Source organism: Onychostoma macrolepis, chromosome 08 (assembly GCF_012432095.1).
Source record: "Onychostoma macrolepis isolate SWU-2019 chromosome 08, ASM1243209v1, whole genome shotgun sequence".
NCBI lineage: Eukaryota > Metazoa > Chordata > Actinopteri > Cypriniformes > Cyprinidae > Onychostoma > Onychostoma macrolepis.
Genome location: NC_081162.1, coordinates 23260327 through 23285020, shown reverse-complemented (window position 1 = coordinate 23285020; position 24694 = coordinate 23260327). Strand labels below are relative to the sequence as shown.

The 24694-nt window shown below is 36.3% G+C and overlaps 1 long non-coding RNA gene across 1 annotated transcript; it reads left to right on the top strand.

The window, feature by feature from the left end:
• Positions 1-23387: 23387 nt before the first annotated feature.
• LOC131546296 (uncharacterized) lies at positions 23388-24379 on the top strand. The gene is made up of 3 exons (XR_009272639.1): positions 23388-23911; positions 23991-24048; positions 24235-24379. It is a non-coding gene; the product is annotated as an uncharacterized LOC131546296 (long non-coding RNA).
• The last annotated feature ends 315 nt before the right edge of the window (positions 24380-24694 follow it).

Genomic DNA, 24694 nt, shown 5'->3' with positions numbered 1-24694 from the left:
CTCACCTCAGCGGTATGTGCTCCGGTTGTATTGTAAACAATGCACTGCAAAAAATTATTTTCTTACTTAGATTTTTTGTTTTGTTTCCAGCCAAAATATCTAAAAATTCTTAAATCAAGAAGGATTTTCTAGACAAGTAAAAATTATTGTCTTGTTTTCAGAAAAACATCAAAATTAAGTGAGTTTTCTTTTTATTTTAAACAGAAAACAAGATTATTTTTCTTACTCCATTGGCAGATTATTTAGCTTGTTTCAAGCAAAAACTCACTTAATTTTGACATGTTTTTTTCTGAAAACAAGACAATAATTTTTACTTGTCTAGAAAATCCTTCTTGATTTAAGAATTTTCAGATATTTTGGCTGGAAACAAAAAAAAAAAATCTAAGTAAGAAAAACATTTTTTGCAGTGTGACATCATCAGTATTGCTTATCAATTTGAGCCTGATTGAGACCCAGAGAATATTAGTGAAGACTATCTTGCAGAACCTGTGCAAGCACAGCTCTTAATAGTATGTTTTTTGTTGTTGTTGGTTCATACTTTTAGATACGCTGTTATTTGTAAATGCTACTGCTTCTGTTAGCTTTTAATATGATTAAAGCTTTAATACAGTACAGCAACTGCATGCGCGTCCATGTATAACGCTTCTCATAGCTATGTGAAAATAAGTGTATAAATGGAACAGTTTGTTGGAGCTGATCTGAGGATCTGAATGAGAGAGAGAGAGAGATGCAGAGCAGGGCGACGCGAGGAACAGTATTAAGAGCCGCTACTTGTGAATCCATTAGAATCGTTAGAAGACAGAATCGCGATTCACATATGAATAGGTTTTTACGTGCACCCCAAGTTTTCTCTTCCACTTCTCTAAAGCAGCACAACATGGCCTCGCCCCCTTCATTACATGTTCCCAAGGGCGGGGTTTATCTGGGTTTGTGACGTAACGGACCCGGGAAGTATCTCGTTGTTGTCCCTACGAGCCGTTTTTGTAGGCATTAAACTGACAGAATTTTAAAAGACAATATCTCCGTTTACATTGAACTTTCAGCGCCGCAACTTTGCACATATTGCTTATGCTCAAACAGCAACATTACACACTAACTAACGTTAAAAAAGTGAAATCGCAATCAACCACCCCTTTAATGTAATTCAGTTTTAATGCTTTGTTAGTTGAAATGGAGCTGGTGTCATGAAAGATCCTATTCCCTTTCCTTTGTGGCTGAAAATGTAATGAGTCATTTAAATCATATGAACACACACTAAATCAAAGTGTGTGTTCGTGATTAAGAATAAAACACTGTGATTTTCTATCATTTCTAATCAGGTACTGAAGAGAGTACACAAAGTTGTCTTAGCCAATATAAACACTGGGCTGAGGAAGCAGGATCAGATGTGTGGGCAAATAGGATCTTGCATGACAACACAATGTGTTTTTTTTTTTTTTTTTGCTATTCTGATTACTAAAAACAAAATTTACACAAATCCATTACAACTCAAATCCATTTTGTTGCTTATAGTCTAATTGGAATGTATGTGTGATTACAAAAAAACTGCACAAATTTGATCAAAAATACACAAAAATTATTATAATTATATTATAAATGGTAAATACTATTACAATTTCAAATAATCTGTTTTCTGTTTAAGTATGTTTTAAAATATAATTTATTCCTGTGATGCAAAACTGAATTTTCAGCATCATTACTTCAGTCTTCACTGTCACATGATCCTTCAGAAATCATTCTAATAGGCTGATTTGGTGCTCAAGAAACATTTCTTATGATCAATGCTGAAAACTGAGATCAATGTTAAATGTGGAGATCATGATGCAGTTTTTTCAGGATTCTTCGATGAACATTAAGTTCAAAAGAACAACATTTATTTGAAATAGAAAACTTTTGTAACATTATAAAGGTCTTTTTCATCACTTTTTATCAATTTAACATTCTTCCTGAAAAAAAAAATAGAAACTAACCCCAAAATTTTGAACAGTAGTGTTTAGTCTTTTTGGTGTCTGTTTGTATGTCTTTATTGTGAAGTGGCCTTGTGATAGTAATATACTTTATGAAGTCCAAACTGTATGCATCAGTAATTTTAGTTGGGGGTATTCATGGCCTCTCATACTGTATTGCGTCAGTGTATTTATTTTGCACTGGTGGTCATGTGCTGCTGACTGTTTTCCTCACTGCTGTGAGAGCCGCACCAGCTCATTGACTGTGGCTTGTGGGTTTGTGATGCTTATTGATACTTACAGTCAGGATCCCCTACTAGGAAGATACCAGGCTCTGAAAGCAACTTCCTAATGGCACAGTTTTGTGCACTGAAAATCCAGTGAGCTGTGCTGAAGCTGGTAGTAGATGAATACTGTATGATAAATCTATTTTGTAGCAGCCAAAACCCTAGACGCGTGAATGAAAACATGAATCAGAGACTGGAATTGCAAAAAGATCCATGCACGCACGACGAGTCAAAGCCTGAGATGTGCACCAACAGGCTCTTGGTGCAATATTTTGATGTTTACCCAGTTACGCCCAATAGCTAGCGGATATGCTCAACACACTTTCTGTGATTTTTACTAAGTAGGACATGTTCCTGGGAAAAAAAAATCGATGCAAATTCACTAATCATGGGTAAGGCCTTCAGTTCAAAGCGTGCATTTTATTTAGAGTCATTTTCAAGCTTGTGCTCCTTTTCTATCTTTAATGCAGTTTGCAGATCCTCTAGTGTTTAATGCCAGTTAGTTTAATAGTTTTTAGTGCATTAGTGCCACAAAGTGCTCTGATATGTGTAGCTGTAGTGGCTGCAGACATGTGACAAATCTCAAATCTTATTGGCTGTCATGTTTAGTGTTTGTTGGTGTAGAACTTCCTGGAAGTCAATTAATTGGAACACTTTAAAATAAGTTTTCAATAAACTAACAGTGGCTGTAAAGAAAAATGATTGATTTTAATAAAAGAAGAAAATCTGTCTATCGTTCAATCTAGCATTCTGTCTATCTAGTGTTCTATCTAGCGCTATATCTATCATTCTATCGATTTATTCTGTTGTTTATCTATCATTCTGTGCATCTATCATTCTATTGTTCTATCCATTAATTGTTCTGTCTAACATTCTGCCTATCATCTATCATGTATTCTTTCATCTCTTTCTCTCTCTCTCTCTGTATGGAGAAGCAATGATGAATTTGAAGATTTATCTTGAAAATATTTTATGTGGAGACTTTTTCAAACAAATAATAAAAATAAGTAGGAAAAAAAACTAGCAATGAATTATCTGAATTAACTATATTAAAAAATACTGTAAAATATGACACCTAATGCATTAAAGGTCTAGTTATGAAATTAAAAATAAATAAATAATACAATTCTGTCATTTAAACTAATATTTTGAAGAATGTAATGGTTCAAACAACATTGGACCACAATGACTTTCATTGAATTGACAGGAGGGAAAAAACAGACATAAAAAATTGTATCCTTTTATAGTCCAAAGAAAAAAGTCATATGACATTGAACAAACAGCTATCGCTTTTTACAAATTAAATCTTATTGTAAAGCAATACGGAATCAAGTTTTATTATATATTCACATTTGTTGTGAAAGAGCCTTAAGAATGAAATTGTTGCATTATGACCAACTAAAAGTCCAGAAACGTGTCCTAATTGGCAAATTTGCACTCTGACACAATGAGCCTTGGTGCCACAAGTTTGAGTCTGGCTCACAATATTTCCTTTATTTTTCAGTCAAATCTTTTACTGTACCATCCATTAAAATGGAGCAATACCCAAAAATAATAAATAAAAAGGACTCAAAGCAGCTGACACTGACCTAACAGACCATGAACTGAATTTTCCCACACAATGTTCCTTTTGTGGTTTCTGCTCCATGTAATTTCCAGCTGCTTTAAGTGGCCAATCAGTATTCAGCATCCAGCGAGCAAAACCTCACTGGCAAACACTATTGTTTAAAATCCATCATATAGCTCCCGTCAACATAATTTACTAGTTGATAACAGCACTTAATGTTTTTCTGCTCGGTCACAGTCATGTGATCAGACTTCAGGTTCTCTCTTCATGTTACAGTACGTGGTTATCGTCAGAATCTGCACGTTGCTTAGCAACCCCACACTATTCATTTTGTGAGCTGGTATTCGCCCTGTCAGTGAAGGATAATGGTAAGATTTGATCATAGACTCCATTTTCATTTCTCTGCAACTTATGCACTCTGATTTATTTTTTAAAAGAGTGTTAAGCTTGGAATAATGGAAAGGAAAAATAAAACTCTGGAATAGAAGTCTCGCGCAAGTAGAAACATCACAAGGTGGTCGCTAATCACTCCTCGCTGTCGTTCCAGAGACATGTTCAGGTCTGTTGCAACCGTAGGCATCTCGCAGTGCTATCACTCACAAGCCTGATGTGAATGGGAAGAACTTTCCAGAACAAAAGAAGCACAAGCCCAGAGAGCAGACAAAGGGTGTCTCGAACACTATTACGAAACCAAAGTCTGCGCAGGTTACACTTCTCAAAAGTCGAAGACACAGTTTCTGCCTCTGCATTCCCCAGAGAGCCACAAATGAGAAGAATGCAAGTTAAATGAGAGAGAGAAACCTGCAGATTGCGAGAAGAGATGTTGTTATACGTAATACACTCTTAAGAAAATTAGGGTTCTTCGGCTAGCAACAATAGCAGAACCATTTCATAAAGAACTGTGCATATATAATACTACATTTATATGTGATATTTCTTAATGTAATGTCCTCTTATAATACCTGGTAGCCTATATTAGGGTTTTACATTAAAAATTGACGGTGAACTGATGTGTTAATTAGTTGTTGTTGTTTTTAATTATAGCAAAATGACAGTGCTCTAGCAAAAGTTATTTGCTGAATACATTAATAAATGATAATTGACAATGAACATGAATAAATAATAATGTTTGTATGTAATGTGTCATAAATTCAGTATCTCTGTCACTTATCTGTTGAGAGTAACGGATCTCTTTGGAATGCAATTCAAATGCGTCAGTCATTGCCGTGGTAACACAAATGTTTACATATGAGGTGTAAATAGCCACCGCGTAATGGAGGATGATCAGAAATTTCTTTCGATTTTATTACCAATTTGTGTTTACATTGCTCAAATGTAAGCTACGGAGGAACTAGCAGCCAGGCAACAGACAAATGACAGATCCTTAGTGGTGACTTCACGCACTCTACGGTTGCGGTTGTCTAACCGGGCCGAGAACGGTTTGTAATCGTGCCGCGCCGTACCAGGCTCACGTGAAAGTACAACTGGAACTGTACCTGACAGTTCTTAGAACCGTTCGGCACGATAGTGGAAAAGAATTAAAGAACCATACTTGTTTTCTATGGTTCTCTAAAGCTCTGGGAGATCATTTGCTTTATACTGGTCTGGAACGTACAATATTTGATGGCAGGTTTGATGTGTGTAAGAAGGCTATCGCATGCCTGTTAAGAATGTGTTGACAGTCTGTGTAGTTGGATGGTTGAGCTCCAGAAAATCAGTAATGAGGCAGCTTTGAAAGAATTTTTGACAGTTACAGATTTAAAAACAAAACGGTGGGAATAAAGAATCCTGAAGTCTAACACATACAACCATTTTTGCATAAAACAGTTCTTCAGGGGAAGGCTCTAAATAGAACTGTTTTGAGTAAAGAACCTTTGAAGAACCATGCTGCTTTTTAGAGGTTAGTTCTCCAAAGCTCTGGGAGATAATGATTATTTTCTTTCTGTTGGACTGGGATGTACGATATTTGATGGCGGTTTTGATGTGTGTAAAAAGGACATCACATGCCTGTTAAGAACATGTTGACAGTCTGTATAGTTGTATGATTGAGCTCCAGAAAATCAATAATTTGATTGTTTTGTAGAATTTGACTGTTACCTAAAGTCTAACCCAAATAACCATTTTAGCATAAAACAATTCTTCAGGGTGACATTGTTCTAAATAGAACTGTTAGGCTGTGTGCAAAGAACCATGCTTTTTAGAGTGTAGTTCTCCAAAGCTCTGGAAGATAATCTGCTTTACCGGACTGGGATGTATTTGATGGTGGGTTTGAAGTGTGTGGTTAGGGATTTGGCTTGTGTGCACAGAGCTTGGAGAACCGCATTCATGTGAGGTTCTGATGGTGTGTGTAGTATTCATCATTCACGGAGAGCGGCGTGATAGCCATCTCTTATCAGGATTGCTCTAACAGAGCCAAAGCTTTACCTAAAACAGTATCTCAAAGGCAGCCGTTGGAAAGCAGCAATGTATCACGCTGCAAGAGCGGTTGTTCGAGAACGGCGAGCCTAAAGCGGCGAGCACGACTTCTTATGTTCAACATAAGTGCGTCTTGGTATCGAGGTCCCAGGCTAACAGCTTGTAGCATCTTTAACCTATGTTTTAAATATGAGGCCTGTCGGAAAGCTAGTCTGTGTGGCTGAAATTGCTCAGAGACTGGACTGGGTGTCTTTTAGTGCACTTTTATCTACTCTCAAAACTGCTGTCAGTCTGAAACGAAATCAATTTGTATTCAAATTTTATTTTGTTCGCCTAGGCCACTTGCAGAATGCACAATTTCCCAGCAGGGGCAGATTTTTAAAGCATCTTCTGGCTCCCAGGGAAAACATCCCAATGAAAAATGGATGTTTTGCTCCGTTCTACCTGTGCTTTGAGTTGGCCCTGAGCCAGGGAACATTCCTGCTGCTGTCAGGGTGAAGCTGCATTAGCAAAAACGACAGAGACAGCCGAGCATTCTCTCATTCGCCTGACAATCTGACAATTCAACACAAGCTCTTCGCTGCATCTTTTATGTGCTCTGCTCTCCAGACCGGCCTAAAGATTTTTTGGGGGGCATTGGTGTGGATGCGCTGAACAGACAGGCCTGACTGAGAGAGGACAGATAGTTCAGTTGTGTTGGTACAGTTTCAGCGTTAATCTTTGTCGACGAGATGATGTTTGTAAATTCTCTTGGTACAGAGTGATGTTGCGGTGTCACACAGGGGAGCGTTCACAGCAAACAACAACAAAGCAAATGCATGATATTATTGGACTGCATTATGCAAGAACTGTCTGTTTCTGTGCTGTGAATCACTCCTAACAAGAAACGTCTGTCCCAAGGCTTTAGAAAACAGTCAAAGATAATAACACGCATCATAAAAACCCATATTAGCCTATATTTTTACATCATAAATATGGCATAAATTCAGTGAGGTCTGTTCAAGAGTACAGAATTTTTGTGTGCATTCAGTTGCTATCATAATTATACATTATTTTAAATGAAGAAAATTATTTATTTCACATTATGATGTTATTTTAATGATAGTTAAAGGGGTCATCGGATGCAAAATGTGTTTGAACATAAATGTGTGTTGGCAGTGTTTTACACACTATAATGATAAAAATCCACCCAGTGTTTTTTTTTTTAATCCCTATAAATAATATCCCCTTTCTCAAATCAAGCCGTTCTCGGCCAAGAGTGTGACGTCACACAAACCCAGGCCCCTCCCACGATTGTTGATTGACACTGGAGTTTTACCTTAGACCCGCCCTGAGTGAGCTGTGAACAGTCCGCCATTGTTTCGATGCCAGAGCAGAATGTCTCTTAAGCGATTGAGGTGTTTTGTTGTTGGATGTAATAATGAACATAGCAGTTGTCATTTACTCCCGACATCTGAGCCGCTGAAGATGCAGTGGATTACTTTTGTTTTTGAAGGGAATGCTCCCCTGATCTATGTTCGCGCGAATCATTTGTGATTCAGCCTCACTTACAGAAGAAGTGAGTAAAAAGTTATTTTGTGAATTTTTGAAAATCGCCTTTCATAATAACGTGCAAATTAGCAAGTTCCGCGGCTAAAGTAAACAGTCTCATGAGAATGGCTCATCACCCCAGGGAAGAGCAGAGCTCATTAGCATTTAAAGAGACATGCACTAAAACGGCTTGCTGTGTGCAGAGCTGTTTTTGGCAAGGTAAAAAGTGTTGTTTTACACTACCATTGAGAGAATTTTAACCAAAGTGTGTTATAGATTTTTCATTAAGACCCTAAAGAATCATATTAACTTGTGTAAAATGGGCAGCCGATGATCCCTTTAAGCAAATGTACTGCACCGTTATGCTACGAGTCAGGGTGGTGTAGTTTTTTTAAAGTTTTTTTAGTGATTCCTATTTTTCGTGAGGAAACAGTAAAATACTGTAATATAATTTTTCTATTAAAATAAGCATACATTTATATCAGTAACACTAAAATAAGTCAAATAATATTAATAGTAATAATTGTTTGCAAAAATAATTATAATATTAAATTATAATATAATTAATTTATAAATCTAGAATATTATTTTTATATATATATATATATATATATATATATATATATATATATATATATATATATATATATATATATATATATATATATATATATATATATTTTTTTTTTTTTTTATTTGTTTTATTATTTAGCAAGGTAGTATGCTTAATCATGATAAAAATCTTGTCATGATGAAAACATCTATGCTGTATTATCTTTGTCACAAATAAATTTTGTTTGTTTGTTTGTTTGTTCTTTTTTCTTTTGATCATTTTCTTTCTTTGTGAGAATCATCCCACAATGTTTTCACTTTTGAAATGTGTAATTTGGGCAAATCCACTAGCAGCACACAATGGCAAACACGTAGTGCATCCGGCGATTCATCTGGAGGAATGGTCTGTTAGTATTGTGCATCATGATCTGTGGGTGAAGCGAGGACAGTATATGCGCTTTTCTCTGCAGATCAGTGCACGCTTGAACTCTCTCCATGAGCAGCACTAAACAATTTTAAGGCTGTCTGTGCGTGTTAGAGACTGAGACCAAACCGTTTACTTTGGGGGGATCCACAGAGACCAGTCTGTGCACGAATGTGTGTGCGTGCACATGTTTAAGAGAGAGAAAAATAGACTGTTTGTGTCTTCTGGGATCAGCGCTGAGACCACACATGAGATGTTATGATGCTTAAACTGTGTTCACTCTTTCTGTTCCTTTTTCAGTGGCTTTCCTCTCAGAATAATAAATCAGTTTTATCTGAAGCCATATTGTATTATCATGAGAGCATATGAAATGGTTCACTTTCATAGTACACACACACACACACACACACAGTGGTGGCCAAAATTATTAGAACGCTAGTATATCAACAAGCTAAAAAATGGTTTTAAGTCAGTTATTTCTATCTTTTGCTGTAGTGTCAGTTGGAAATATCAGTTTACGTTTCCAAACATTCATTTTGCCATTAATTGTAATAATCCAGTGAGATTTTTGTTTGCACAATCACATGAAGAAACAGATCAAACTGAGACAGACTAAATCCAGAACTGTGGCAACGTCTCCAAGATGGTTCAAGACCATATATATATTTGTTCCGAATTGTTTGTCTTGGAAATATATATACACACACACAGTGCTCGTTATGGTATCTTATTGCTTAATTTTAAGGGTAATAGTTAAATCCACTCTTGCACAATAAGATTTTCTTTTATGCCTTTAAAGCTTTGTTCATTTTTTTTCCTGTCTCATGCTAAATGTTTGCTCCAAAGTAACTAGAGAAACATTTTGTTCCCTTTTCCACAGTAGATGAGCAACAATAAACCTTTGATTTGACACCTTTGAAAGCTTGATTTACCTTTTATCATGACAGAATCTCCCCTTCCACCCCATGTGAAAAAGGATCAAATATTTATCAAAACTTGTTGGAAAGTTTCAGTACAGATTAAAAGACTGTTAGAGACCATGATGATAATTTAAACAGCATGCACAGTAAAATGTACACAGTAAAATGGACACAGTTAAACAGCGTCTAAGTGAGATTGGTTGATAGTGTGTGTAGATATATTGAGGTTAAAAAGTTATTAATGTCACATGTGATTTAGCTATTGTTGCTCAGAGTATCTTCAAGCTCCTCTCCAGTACTTTTTTGCCATAACGTTTTTTGTCATGTCTTCCGTTTCCTAATATCCACTCTGTTTATCTGGGTTCACAGGAAGTTTACATTTAAAAAACATTTTTTTCTCTCCGACCAGAAGCGACAGACATTTTTTTTTTAAATATTCAGTGACTCAGTTGAGTCCAATTGTTGTACAATTGCACAAATATTAAAAGCAGTTGTAGAAAATGTCCTAGCATCGTTTTATAATGCTGCACCAGCACTTGGTGCTGTATGATTATGTATGAAGTTTGGAGATGATTTTAGGCTAGATTTGATCTTGACACAATTTGGGGATGGTAGATTTTTACATTTTAATACAAATTCTATAGAACTGATCACTGCCTAAATATAGTGCAGTTAAAAAGTTTAGGGTCACTATAATATATACAGTACTTATATTACACACAGGACTGGAGTAATAAATTCAGCTTTGCATCACAGGAATAAATTGCACATTAATATATATTAACATATACAGTAAAACTGTTATTTGAAACCTTTTTACTGATCAAATTAATGCAACTTTAGAGAGCATGCTCAAATACAATTTTACTGACCCCAGTAGAGTAGCTGTTTGTTTATTAGTTAACATTCATCAGCTGGAAAAGAATGTGGTTTCAAAGGTGGAGCAGTTTATCAAGTATTGATGAAATACGTTTTTCTTTCTGATGAATAGTTCACGATAAGGTCAGGAACATCTATTAAGAAAGTCAATAGGGTGCATCTTGATTTTCATATTTACTTTGAGAATGTGAGATGCATGCAGCTGAGTCTACTTTATGTAATATAAAACACTAGAGTTAGTAAAAGTACACACATCCTTCAAGTAGAATTACAAATACTCATGTTTAAAAATTCTCTGGTAAAAGTATTGACTACACTTTTTTTACTCAAGTTAAACTGGGGCCATGCAAAATGATTAAAGGTTCTCTCTAGAACTGCACATTCACTCCCATTTTCAGTCTCTTCATTTTCCATTATATCTCTCTGCATCTCACTTTGTTTACTTTTTTCACTAATTTTCTTGTACCTGTCACTTTCAGCCATCTACTGTTATGAACAGAACTGTCTCCACCTTGTTGCAAAACAACTACCTAATTGTATTCTGTTTGCAATAAAACAATTTTATTTTAGTTCAAAGTATCACATTATGACCATGTGTTGTTTTTTTTTCTTAAAATGACTTAAATACTATAGATTTAACAAAACTATATTTTCTAAATTGCCTAAATGTCAACATTAGTACAATAATAATTACATCATGATGATATCTTTACAGAAAAATCCTAATACTGAACATGTTTTTGCATAATCACAAGTCAAATTTTTCTCTTACCAAACTTAACCCTGGTTTATGGTTAATAAGGATGATGATACACACGGCACAGTTTTTTTGAGCAATGTAGAATGGGTAACGTCTCTATCTCTATTTGGATTATCTGGACATCTCATTTCTATCTGGACTCTTTAGATCGGTCGTGGGCCCTGTGTCTCACCTGGTTGCCCGTTGAGAGCAGCATAGAGGCTATTTACACTGTGAAAATAGCAGTATTCTTCAGTTATATGCTAGTTACACAGTGCAAACAGCTTTAGATTCTATTTATTCTATGTTAAAATAGCAGGATCCTGCTAATTACTTATTGCAAATATTGAATAAAAGGGTATGATTAATTGTGGCGAAAAACATTATTAGAGAAAAACATTACTTATTGCAAATAGTGGCAATTATCTGCACCTCTGCATTGTAATACATTATAAAATAGTATGCAATAACTTATTGAGTGTAATTTTTTTTAAGTTTATTTCAAATTATTAAATGGATGCCACCTTATTGGGACAAAAGCTCTCCCTACACCTACCCAATACTTTGTTCAACTTTTTGATTATTTCCTTCATTTTTATTAAAAAATAAATGCTTTTCTGATGTGATCTGAAATTTAAAAAGGGAGAAAAAAAAGTTTGCCAAAAGGCAGATTCGAACCCTGGTCAATCGTGTCAAAAGAACTGAAGCACGCGCTTTACCATCTGCGTCACTGAACCTGATAATTGACGACCGTCTTTTGCTAATTTTTCTCACAAAATACGTTTGTGGGTGGAGTTAGTGTAAATAGCCTCTTCCAACAACATGGCTATTTGCACTTAAATAGACACTCCGATTTTTTTATATATATATTCCCAACAATTAAACAAAAAAACAGGGGGTGCTGCAGCACCCCCACTTCCCGCGCCCCTGCTCGTAGGCATGGGACGATAACCGGTTCCAAGGTATACCGCGGTTTGGAAAACGCACGGTTTCAAAACCACTAAAATTTTCCGTTATACCGTTCCTGCGGTATGCGTAGTTTTTTTTACGTGTCGTCAAAGACAGAAAGTGCCGGACTCCCTCAGTTGTGAGCAGTGAAGAGCGTAACGAGTCACACGACCCCTCCTCCTCCGGACAGCGGTCAGTGAGAGTCACCTGTGTGTGGGATGATGGCCGAAGGAGGTGAATCCCTGGAACTTTTTCCCCCGTCGAAAAAGGCGAAGTCTGCCGTATGGGAATTTCTCGGGTAACGTAGACCAATCATATCTGTGTCGTCTTCATTTCTCCCTCTTTCACCCTTGATCAAGACAGAGACCCATTCGCCGGTTGTTTCAGTGTTGAAATAAATACTATTTGGCTTGCTACCGAGGCAGATAACATACCTAATTAACTAGCTAACGTCAACTAGTTTCCTCCCTCACGTTACTTCACAGAGTGGGGAATAGCAGACTAAAGTACTACGTTTCTGCGGTTTAGTACAATAAATTTAGCTGGTATCACGTCTATAATTTTAAGCCTCCTGCCATTGTTTACATCTGTTCAAAATCACGTCATTTAAAAAAACAAAAACTTCTGGCTCTCAGGTGTCTTTGCCACTGTTTGAGTATTATACGGAGAGAGACCGTATGTGTGTGTGTGTGTGTGTGAGACACAATCGCGCGCTCTCCTTATGTGTATGTGCACACATCTTTGTACCTCACCGCTCATGACTTGGACTGAAAGATGAATGTGTAGAAAGTGAGCATATCTCCAAAAACCTTGTTGAGCTGCAGGTTTAATGACGCATTTTTTTTTTTTACAGAAATTGTTTTGATTTATGTTTTTGATTATTGAGCTGTAGGTTTAGGTTAAGTGACTGCATTTAAAAAGATTTTTTAAATTTTTTTTTACAGAAAATAATTTATTTATGTTCTGATTATTGTTGAGCTGCATGTTTAGGCTCACTTAAGTGACTGCACGTAATTTAATTAACAAGAATTCAATTATTTATTTTAATTATTTAGCCTGACATGTTTACTGCTCCAAAATGTTCTATATGTTTCTCAAAAATAAAATGTACTGTGTTCAGTGGAAAAAACGTTGTTGTTTTTTACCCAGACATTTAAAAATAACATATTTTAGAGCTGTTATCACAATACCGTGATATTTTTATCTAAGGTTATTATACTGTCAGAATCTCATACCGGCCCATATCGTAATCCAAAGGTTTGCGAGTTCGAGTCTCAGGTCCGGCAGGGATTGTAGGTGGGGGGAGTGAATGTACAGCACTCTCTTCCACCTTCAATACCACGACTGAGGTGCCCTTGAGCAAGGCACTGAACCCCCAACTGCTCCCCGGGCGCCGCAGTATAAATGGCTGCCCACTGCTCTGGGTGTGTGTTCACGGTTTGTGTGTGTGTTCACTGCTGTGTGTGTGCGCCCTTAGGCTGGATTAAATGCAGAGCACAAATTCCGACTATGGGTAACCATACTTGGCCACATGTCACGTCACTTTCACTTTCACTAAAGTAACGAGCCTAGTTTGAAAATGTAAGAAGTACAGATATTTGTGTAAAAATTTAAGGAGTGTAAGTAAAAAGTAGTCAGAAAATTAAATGAAGTAAATTACTGATACCAGAAAAATCTATTTAAATACAGTAACAAAGTATTTGTACTTCGTTTTCTTTTTCCATCTCTGTAAAACACACAATTTTCTTTTCTGTTTCAGTACAAAAACATTTGTGGAGCAGTGATGTGTTATTTTCAGATATGCTGATATTAAGTTTTTACAAGCTAGAGAAGAATACAATGATCTCTGAGCAGAGCTGATTATGAGCTCTTTTAATTTCCTGTCTGCTGCTTGGCTGCACAGGTACCTGAATATCTCAGTGCAAAGGCTCGCTCTTTGCTGCTTTTGTGTTTCTCTTTTAAAGATGTTTAGCACACATTTGAGTAGATTTGATGTTCATTTATTTCTCATATGTCTTTAACTGTAGGAAATGACTGCTGACTTCTGAGGTCTGACCATGTATGTATGTGTGTGAGTGAGTGAATAAAGGAGAAAAAAGCCTTTTGGGTTTAAAAGTGTTTGATTTTTAAACATTGTGTAATTCTCCCAAAAAAAAAAAATGCTGTAAATATAACCCCTGGCCATCCAAGACATAGTTTGTTTATTACTAGATTTATTAAATTTAGCATTACATCACTTGGTCACCAATGGATCCAATGGTAGTGAATGGGTGCCGTAAGAATGAGAGTCCAAACAGCTAATAAAAGCATCACAATAACCCACAAGTAATCCACATGACTCCAGTCCATTAATGTCTTGTGAAGTGAAAATGTGTGTGTTTGTGAGAAACAAATCCATCATTACAATGTTTTCAACTTGTGATGTGAAAGACATCTCGTCTGAATCAGAAAGGAAATATGCACAGATCAAGAACAAAAACAGTTCTAAACAGAAGGTTTTCATTTCAGAGGATGGAGCGTTACTGGATTATGGACTGGTATTTTGGCCAAAAGTGATGATTTCAAGTTAAAACCCTTTAATGATGGATTTGTTTCCTACAAACACACAGGTTTTCACTTCACACTGATGGACTGGAGTCATGTGGGTTATTGTGATGTTTTTATCAGCTGTTTGGACTCTCATTCTGACGGCACCCATTCACTGCAGAGGATTTATTGGTGAGAAATAATGTAATGCTAAATTTCTCCAAATCAGTTCTGATGAAGAAACAAACTCATCTTGGATGGCCTGAGGGTAAATTTTCTGAAAGTATCATGCTGGAGAATGCAATCATCAGGGTTTTTTTTTTTTTTTTCATTTGGGCTCCACTGCTTATTAATTTTCAATTACACTTTTTTTTATATTGTTATACTGAGAATCATGTAATGAGACAAAAATATTAAATTATAGAAGCTTGTTCTGGATTTGCTAATCAGCAGTAACATTTTTCACTAATGATAACTGTTGCTCAGAGCAATAACAGATAATGTTAAATTTGGGTGGAGAGTGGAGCATTTGAGTCGCACACAGAACACAAAACTGACGGGAGCGTCTCCAATGGAGACTGGATCTAGCTTTCAGATTACACGTGTATGACGTGACAGACAACTAATTGTCTAGTGTTCCGTTCACACAGCGCCTGTTTTCCGAGAATGCGGTTGTGAGTCCAAAAAATATACGGGTGTGAGTTCAGTTACAGCATGCGGTTGTCATGCCCGTAAATAACCGTAATGTGTGTGAAAGTAACCGTATTAAGGACTCAAATACAGGACTGACAACCGTATTCTTGCTGCTGTGTGGCCATAATATAATACATTTGGCCTTTCATCATTTATTCCCCTTTACGTCATTCCAAATTTGTTAAACTTGCTTTCTTTTCTGTGAAACACAAAACCAGCTGTTTAGCAGAATGTTCCAGCTGCTTTTTCCCCTTTAATGATGGATGAGGGCTGGACTGTCACCATAAAAGTACCTTAAAGTGGTCCATATGAAGTGTTCTGAAGCCATTAGATGATGTTAATCTCTCTCTCTCCTTCCACATGAGACTGGAGAGTTCCTGTGAAGGGAAAGTTTTTCCGTAAATAACTTGTAATTTTTTTATTGTTCTGTAATAAATGTTTCTGTCATTTAAATGCTGTTTATAATCATGATTGTTGTTTTCGAACAGGACACTTGATCCTGGCTGAGGTAGGAGAGGAGGGCTGTTACAACAACAACAACAACAATTATTTATTTATTTTTTTTCCCAGTATTTGTGTTGGTGTTATGGCAGCCATGTCTTTTGAATGGCTTTCTTGAGTTACAATAGTTTTAACAAAATGCCTAGTTGTCTGAATATCAACCTTGTTGTGAAGCACTGAGGGATTGCAGTGTGTGTAGTGCAGAGTTTTGTTTGGGTTCTTTCATATGAATATAAGTTTTTGCAAATTTCATAAATTGTTACTACACTGTAAAAAGTGATAAGTTGACTTAACTTAAAAAAAATTTGAGGAAACCCGTTGCTTTAAAATAATTAATTAAATAAAAAAGTTAAGTGAACTTAATTCACTTAACATTTTTTTTTATTATTATTATTATTATTACTTAATAACTTTAAGGCAACGGGTTTCCTCAATTTTTTTAAGTTAAGTCAACTTATCACTTTTTACAGTGTACACACTGAGCAACAACAATATAATTCAGCATGTTCTACAAGAAGCAATAAAGTGTTACTAAGCATACAATTTCATGGTTTGTGATCTTAAAGTTTCAATAAAACAAGTAGCGACCAATCTTTTCTTTTCATATCTAAGTTTCCGTCAGATTGATGTATAAGAAATGGTTCAAGGTATGAAAATTAATGTTTTGTTTTTTTTAAATTTAATTAGTAGTAGTAACGTCAAAGCACAGCTGGTCATGTGATCAACATTAAGGTATACCTCTTGTTACAAAATGAATCATAATAGCCTACAGGCAAAAGAATTCAGGCCCTTTCTTTCAGAACATGTTTCACAACTCCTTGTTCAAGCTGTTGTTTTGTCCGGGCTGGACTATTGCAATGCTCTCTTGGCAGGTCTTCCAGCCAGTTCTATCATACCTTTATAATTAACCCAGAACGCGGCAGCAAGATTAATTTTAAATTAGCCAAAAAGAATGCACATCAGTTTATGAATTTGCACTGGCTACCAATAGCTGCTCACATAAAATTCAAGGCATCAATGTTTGCCTACAAAACCACCACTGGCTGGCTCTACACCCCTTTACCTAAATTCATTACTTCAGACTTATGTGCCTCTAGAAGCTTACGTTCTGTAAGTGAACGTCGCTTTATTGTGCCATCCCAAAGAGGCACAAAATCACTTTCACAGAATTTTAAATTAAATGTCCCCTCCTGGTGGAATGACCTGCCTAACTCAATCCCAGCAGCTGAGTCCTTACCCATCTTCAAGAATCGGATAAAAACACATCTAACTATACTGCGTTAAGCTAACTGAGGCTTGTTAGCACATGCATATCATTGCTCTTTTGTTGATTTTGATTGCTTCCATTGTCCTCATTTGTAAGTCACTTTGGATAAAAGCGTCTGCTAAATGACTAAATGTAAATTAACAACATTGATAAAAAAAAATAAAAAATTCACAGTATATATTTCTAGTATTATTTTTTCAGGTAAGGTTGTACATATAAATCCTATCAAAATCCATGTAAATATAGCTAACATTAAATCCAACAAAACAAAATTTCGCTAAAAAAAAAAAACTGTATGGTTCACCTTACATGAGAGGAACATGTGGCGCTGCAGGGAAAAAACATCTGTGAACAGCCAATGGAAAGACTCCACTGCAATAGAAAAACAGTGTTGGGAAAGTGTACATGAACAGTATGTGTTTCAATAAACCATAATTCCGAGGTTTCTTGTGAAAAACAGCACCAATTCGATTAGAAATTGTTTGTAGACCTGAGGCCAAGAGCAGACCATAAATCCCCACTACTTAGTAAACACTGTCATTAAAGAGGTCATTAAATTGATTTTTTTTAATGCTCCTTAAAGTTCACTTATCATTTTAATGAGTTTTTTTGTTTTTATTTGTTTGTTTGCACAAATATTATGTGGAAAAACCTGTAATTTACACACATGAAATTAAATAATTCACTTGAGTGACAGTTGAGATGCAGGTGCTGTCAGGCTGTTTCCCTTTTCACCAAAAGATTCTTTGCGAACTCTCCAGTGACTTGTTTACAAAACAATCTGCAATTTAATGTGCCGAATAAACATATAATCCTCCGACTCGTGAACGCGCATCTATACTGTATGGATGGTTTCTATTTATTTTTAAAGCGAAGCTAAGCGATTGACCACTAGTGGGCGGGGCATATGGTGCCATGATGCATGATTGGTCGAGATCGCTCTGGAGGCGGCCATATGCAAATATATGACGTCACAGGCGCCCAGTACCAGTGTTGCCAATTTAGCAATTTTGTTGCTAAATTTAGCAACTTTTCAGACTACCCTAGCAACTTTTTCTTCCAAAAGCACCTAGCAACAAATTTAGCAATTTTTTAAAATTTATTTGGCAACTTTTAGCAACTTTTGATAAGTGACAATAAAAAGACACACATTTTCCATCCTAATTACACAAAAAGAAAACCAAAGATGCCTAGCAGTACACACATCACGTGAATTGAATTAGCTGCTATTTGCATTTCTTCAATATAATAATAATAATAATAATAATAATAATAACAACAACTGAATAATTGTTCATTTATGATAGGCTACACTTTGTTATAGCTTGTACTTGCGATTGTTGATCAGTTATTATGCTGTAAGAAAAATGGAAAATATAGGCTGCTAGTAATTACCCTGTAACCCGAAAACACAATGCGTAATTTAAAATGCAGGTAAAAAAAGCAATACGTAAAATTCTTTCATATTAACATAGTAGATTGTGCCCTATCTTTACAGCCTTTTCTTGGAGTGTAGCATACTAACTACTAATACACTGCTTAAAGCATAATTGTTGAGAATGTGTTATATTACTAGTTTACTAGCTATTAAAAAAAGCAAACCTTAAATTGTAATCATTCAAAAATGTGTAAGTGTTCAATAATTCAACGTTTTTTAAAATACAGTTATTTATGTTTGAATATTATATTATGCGTATTATTTTACAAACAAATCTAAATTAGCATATATAAAATATATTTTTGCTGAGATTTGATGTTGTGACACAATTTTGCGCCGTGATTACGCAATGACATCACAACGTCATTTAGCAACTTCTAGCAACAAATTGACCTTCCTTTAGCAACTTTCTCTGAAAATTAGTTGGCAACACTGCCCAGTACTAATATTAAAGCTAATATAAAATGTCTTCAGAAAGAAGACACCACAACAGATGACAGAAGAGTCGCCATCAAGTAAAATTTTAACTCTTGAGATTTAAGAATAGTTATAAGTATAATCGCCAGATAAGTTATTTTTAAAGTGAATCCTTAAATTTGTAAATCACATTTTCATTTGTACACACACAGAGCCGTAAGCAGTGTTTGAAAATTAGTAAGGTTTAAGAACTGTGCTATAATAACACCTACAAAAGCAACTGTTGTATAGAGATATAACCTTTAAAAGAGACTGATATGCAGATGCTATTTGTTGTTATTATGCAGCTGTTTTTGATAGCGCTGATACCATTTGTTACAGATAATACCGTGATGATTATTGCGTTTGTCTACGAATGTCAGCAATAACCTGGTCTTGCTGTCTAGGCCTATTTTGATTTTCACACCACAGACGCTAAACAATCTAGGCAAACTGTCTTAAAAGCTGTCTTATACATGCAGACACTTATAGGAGTAGTTTTAAATAGCAAATTAGTCATTCAGAGAACTTTATTTTTGAATATGAAAAAGTTTCATCAGTCTGGACCTCTGTGACCTCCTAGCTGAATATGGCACAAACACACATCTGCGTGTGCAACAATGTATGAAATCAAGACTTCTGCAGGTATGAGATTATCTTCAGAAAGAAGAGACAACAACAGATAAAGTAAGATTTGTACAATTAAGGAGAGGTCAGATTAGCCAACAGGAAAAATTTGTACACGTACTAAATTACAAAAAATAATGCCCATATTCTTTTATTTTGAACAAAAAGGCTTGGAGCTAGGACATCCTGTAAGGTTGTGGTGGGTGGGACACAGGCCGCACCCCAGGTTGCCAGAAAAACAACAACAAAAAAATTCTGAAAAGAAATTCCCACTGATTTGCTACAAAAGAAGACTTTTAAATCAGCTAAACAAAAGAAATCTATAAAAAAAATATATATTGTAATGAAAACTATTTTAGAACAACGAAGCGAAACAAATACCCAAATATAATTATATTATTGACAAAACAGATATAAACATATTTTCAATGCAAAACTAATAACTAATGCTCAGATACAGTTATTAAAAAATTAAATTAACCGAGTTCCTAGCTCCGGTGTGAACTCTGGGCGGGACAGACCAGCTATGTAACTGCCTGTACAGTTAGGGAGAGACCACCCTTACGGGCCAGGGAAGGAGGTGAAGTTTAGATGAGGCCGTCAGTTCACCCCAGGGACCACTTGGAGTTAGGACTAGGGTGTGTCCTGTAAGGCTGTGGTGGGTGGGACACAGGGCGCACCCTAGGTTGCCAATTTGCTAACAAATAACACTTTTAGCAGTGTGTTTAAAAAAGCGAGTAAAGCTCAAAATCCTTATAATAACTTTTACTTCAGTACACACAAATGCATTGGGGGAACATTGCATATTCTATTCTAAATCAAAACATGTAGAAAAAATTTACTAAATTTGATATTACTTTACAGAAAGTGAAGAAAAAGGAATATTAGAAAGATATTTCTTTACAAAGTCTTTCTTTACAAACTGCTTGAAGATTTAGCTTTCTTGTGATGTAGTTGTATAGCCATGGTTTCTGAGAACTGCTTCACATCTGTGTTGCAGGTATTCCAGCCCAGGATGATTGCACTACATACCACACACAATTCCTCTGCATTTCTTGGTTTTGTCTCAGAAACAGCATTTTTGATGTCACCCCACAAGTTTTCTATTGGATTAAGGTCTGGAGATTGGGCTGGCCACTCCATAACATTAATCTTTTTGGTCTGGAACCAAGATGCTGCTCGCTTACTGGTGTGTTTGGGGTCGTTGTCTTGTTGAAACACCCATTTCAAAGGCATTTCCTCTTCAGCATAAGGCAACACAAGCTTTTTAAGTATTTTAATGTACTCAAACTGATCCATGATCCCTGGAATGCGATAAATAGGCCCAACACGTAGTATGAGAAACATCCCCATATCATGATGCTTGCGCCACCATGCTTCACTGTCTTCACAGTGTACTGTGGCTTGAATTTAGTGTTTGGGGATCGTCTGACAAACTGTCTGCCGCCCCTAGACCCAAAAAGAACAATCTTGCTTCATCAGTCCACAAAATATTGCGCCATTTCTCTTTAGGCCAGTCAATGTGTTCTTTGGAAAATTGTAACCTCTTCATTTTTTCAACAATGGGACTTTGCGGGGGCTTCTTGCCGATAGCTTGGCTTCACATAGGCGTCTTCTAATTGTTACAGTACTCACAGGTAACTTTAGACTTTCTTTGATCACCCTGGAGCTGATCATTGGCTGAGTCTTTGCCATTTTGGCTGTTCTTCGATCCATTCGAATGGTGGTTTTCCGTTTTCTTCAACATCTTTTGGTTGCCATTTTAAAGCATTTGATATATTTAGCTTGGATGTAGTACTAGGGTGTGTCACAGGGCACATGCTGATAATGCTGCACTGTAAAAAAATTGCTGTAAATTTACAGTACTGAACTGTTTTCTAAAATTACGGTGTCTTACCGTAAATGCACACGTGATCGGTGGGGGAGGGGGAACCAAAGGCTAGCTTGGTATAAGTGATTGATGCTGACACATCAAGGAACTTTAGTTTCAGTGAAAGTTTATGCATGGATTTAATCTCAAATTGAGCTCCTTCCCAGATAGCAAGCACACTCGGGCCGATTCTGGCTGAAATGCGGCACTGTCGGCTCAGTCTCGGCATCGGTGAGAAGATAATGAGCCAGTCAGAGCCACGCCGACTCTACAAAACACTTCTGGCTGATAGACGGCTTTTTCTCGGATGAAAACTGTTGTACGTGCGGCAGATCCACACTCGGTGTAGTTGTGTGTAACGTTATCTACCTTCGGCCCGAGTTGGTTTTGTCGGCGGCGGCCGCTGCTGGAATGAAGGAGCTCAGCCGCCTGAGAGAGAGATTTGGCGGTTAATCCTGAGGAGATTTCGGCGGGCACAGTTCTCAAGAGGAATACTTCAGCTGCAAAAAGTAAGTTATTTAATGTTCAATCCCGTGTTGTTTAATGTTTTAAATGCCACGAAGAGTATTTAGATGGTTTCCGTTAGGAGGTTTGCGATGATAACATAACGTCAGAAGAATCATTCGGTCCAGGAGGTATTGAGTGTTGATGAGTAAGGTTAGGCCTAACTGTCAGGCGGTCTCTTTAGAAAAACTATGTAACTTTTTAATATAAAAAACCGATGAGCTGTATCCAGTGCACGATAATGTCAGCTAATTAAATTTTAATGAGTTAAATTATATTTTGTTTGCTAGAATTCATTCGATTCATCTTTTTCAACGAGTGATATATTGAATCATAGGAGTCGGACTACGCTGGAGGCGCCATAAAGATCTATACTAGTGACTCTGTCTGATTCGATTCACTTAACCATTCAAATGAGTCGTTTGTTTGTGAATCAAACTGAGCACGCTGTTGTAGCATTAAACCTGGTAAGATAATTCAAAATGTGCAATCTGAATTTAATAATAATATTTATTTTGTGGTAACACTGCCGTGTGGGAGGTTCTGACAGAGAAAAACATTATAGATACGTAAGAGAAAGCCATAAAATGTAAGTGCATTCATTATCTTTTGTTCTTGAATGGAGGCCTAATCTGTCTGCTGCACTTGAGCAGGTTCAGTTTTTAGAGTGAATTAAAACTTTTGAAGCGTATATATGCCGTATGATGTGATTAAAATCATACTTATTTTACTGTGGCGGGGATTATTATGAGCATACAAACTTAAAAGTTTAATCTGAACACTATATAAATGTAATTATAATTTTTTTTATTTTACAGAAATTCTGAGCTGCTGCATGAACCTATGCATGAACATTCATCAAACATATGAGGTGCAAGATCTCGGTCTGGTCTTAATGATTGTAAAAAACTGTAATGCTTAAGATTTAATAATTACCTTACAATATATATTTATATATATATTTCAAGGCTGCAATTTGGAAAAACTTTCAGGCTAATGCTGCTGGAATGGAGTTCAAAGGGGACTATGAAGAGGTGGTTCCAGCTGATCAAAAGGGTGGACTTCAGGAGGCAGACACACTCTGTGAGTTTAAAAGTTCTATCTCTTTAACCTTCCATACACGACACACCATCACATTTCTATAATTCAAATCCCTTAAAGGATCTCTATGCTGCACCAATTAGTGTAAGCAGCAACACTTCCCATAATATCTAATGTACTTGTTAATTTGAAAGAAGAATGACATCAATGCTTATTTTAGTCGCTTACATACTTCTCACCCTTATCCCTAGGTTACAGTAATCAGCTGATCCAGTCGGTATCCAGACCAGACGCGGACCTGCACCCAGGAACAACCACAACACATCCCTGACTGTCAGCGGAGACCATGTCAGCTAGATGACAGATCCTCTGTGAAGACCTCATTGATGGCCCCAGCACAGATCCTCAGCAAAGACTACGAGAACCAGACAAGCCCTCTGCACAGACCCTTTTTACCAGCTTCACTTGCTGGCGTGATGTTTCTTCAAGCAGAAGAAGTTGGATGAAATATTCTGAATGATATCAATCCACAATCTGACTTTTGATGCAGACTGGAATGGTTCATTCGTTTGGCCAGAGGAGAACTGGTTTCCTTACTGAGCCTGGTCTTGTTTGGCTTCCTTGTCACTGTTGCCTTTTGTCTTGTAAATTTATTAATTGTTTTGAATGAAAAGGTAAAACGTGTCCTGTCCCAGGCTGAGAACATAGAGATGGCACACCTGCTTAACAAGATTCTAATGTCTCACTTACAGGAACATGAAGATGGACTGGTTTTGCATGCGTAAGTATTTTATTTTCTTCTTTCCACTTCACTAAATTATATTATGTATTCTTATTTGTGTATTGTGTGTTCTCTACAGGTTGCTGCATCTGATGCTGAGAAGACACTCAATCTACATGCCAGTCCTTGTTTGATGGGTTAGTGTGTCATTACATGCGATGAAGTAGAAACATTTAGGCCTACTAAAGGTTGAGATATAAAATTGTTAACATTGCTATGGTATACAATTGTTAAAATGGAACTTTCTTGAAGGTAGTTCTTTGAAATGAGTTGTGAAAAAATGTTCATTGTTGTTTTTATTTTTATTTATTTTTTTATTTTAGGTATGGCAGAGCCGCCAAATGCTGTACGGTGTGTCCAGTCAACATTTTTGATTGCAGTTGCAACAGTGTTTTCTGTTTACTACATCTTCAACCTGCAGTATCAAGAGGAGGCTTGTTGCACGTTAGAATTTCTTCAACGGTAAGTGTTTTCCTTTTTGCTTATGTTTTTTTCACTCTCTTAGAATCTATGGTAACCCTTTATACTACGTATACAGTTAAAAAGAAAAAAGAAAAAAAGTAAATAATTTGCAAACTAGTTAACTCCTAGCCTTTCTCCTGTGTTCTCCTTGAGTTCATCGTCTGAAACACTGTGGTATTATTCACATACCAGACACTGGGAGAAAATAGGAGAAAGGCGTGTAGATCCACAATAAACCCAAACAAGGAGACAGCATCTCAGTGCTTTGTTACTGTATACTTATTATAAAGTGTTACCAAAATTAATCTAAATTCTAAACCA